Below are 1,205 nucleotides of genomic sequence, written 5' to 3' on the forward strand. Positions count from 1 at the left end.
GAGTGACAGGGGTTAAACTGGGAAAACATTGGGGAATTCCTCAGTTTCTCTATTGGCCAAACTTGCCCAAACCTCTGCTCGGAGGTGGTTGATTGGCAACTTTTGAGGCAGAAATTAAATGGAAAACTGGGGATATTGAAACTGTAATTGCTAAAACTAAATATGTCCAAGCAGCAGCTCTTGTTGTGCAGGGAATAACTCCTATCAGCAGCAAGGTCCCGACTGAAGTAGCAGCTGCAGTTGTTCCTGTGGTGTGGGCCAGTGGACTTGCAGGAGAGTGGAAGAGGGCAGAAGCTGTAGGTATAACCCCTAATGTGGGATCTCTCCTGGTAAGGCAAACCCAGTATCCTTTAAAATCAGAATGCCAGACTGGATTGGTTGAAGTAACAGCTGAATTTGCTCCTCTTGTTTTCCTTGTAGGACGTGAATGCAAGAACCTGCCAAGAAACCAATGGCCAAGATGACTGATTAGTGCAGAACCTGAGAGAACCACCACGAATGACAACCTCGAGCAGTTTGCAGTATTGGATTTAAAAGATGGCCTTTGCTGCATCTCCTGGAGCAAGGAAAGCCAAGAAACCTTTGCTTTTGAAGGAGAAAATCTGCAAAGTGGGAAGGAAGAAAAGCAGCCCCTCTGACTCCTCCCTGAGCCCCAGACAGCCCCTGAACTGCCTTCCTGGGAATGGTAGGACGGGGTGGACTCTGGATTGCTCCCTCTGGATGTGTGGTAAGACTGTTATGCCAGCTTTTCAGAACAGCCTGAAAGCGTTTGCTGCCTTGGGTAGATGGTGCAAGGGCAGCCTTTAAGCAGCTGAAGCATTCCCTGAGGAGAGCTCTGGGTCTGCCAGATCTCTCAGAACTGTGGAAAGCATCTTTGTTGGGGAAGGGCAAAGAAAGGACAAGGTGTGCAGTGACCCCCCTGACAAGGGACTTGCAGTTAATGGCATCCCTGCAAGTGAACTTTGTGGGCTGTTCCCCCTGTAGGGCACTATCACCCTGTAGGTGATAGTCCCACCTACAGTGATGGGAAAAATGGTTAAAAGGGAGCCACAAAAGCTGGAAATCCTCCTGGAGGCTCTTGGCCAACAGAGTTTCCTGAGTTCCCCCTGCAAGAAGGATAGTGATAGCTTTTGAGTGCCAGTAGATCCTTTTAATAGATAGCCTTGAGTGTGTCCTTGTTGCCCCAGTAGGCCTTGTCCAACTCC

At 49.0% G+C, this 1,205-nt stretch overlaps 1 long non-coding RNA gene across 2 annotated transcripts; it reads left to right on the forward strand.

Annotated features, from left to right (window-relative positions):
• Positions 1-173: 173 nt before the first annotated feature.
• On the forward strand, positions 174-620 carry LOC113942644. Of its 2 annotated transcripts, none has more exons than XR_003525986.1 (2): positions 174-296; positions 421-620. It is a non-coding gene; the product is annotated as an uncharacterized LOC113942644 (long non-coding RNA). The 2 variants fall into 2 exon arrangements; XR_003525987.1 differs by having other exon boundaries at positions 177-300.
• Positions 621-1,205: the final 585 nt, after the last annotated feature.

The sequence above is a fragment of the Corapipo altera genome, unplaced genomic scaffold (genome assembly GCF_003945725.1).
Source record: "Corapipo altera isolate COAL_440 unplaced genomic scaffold, ASM394572v1 58285, whole genome shotgun sequence".
NCBI lineage: Eukaryota > Metazoa > Chordata > Aves > Passeriformes > Pipridae > Corapipo > Corapipo altera.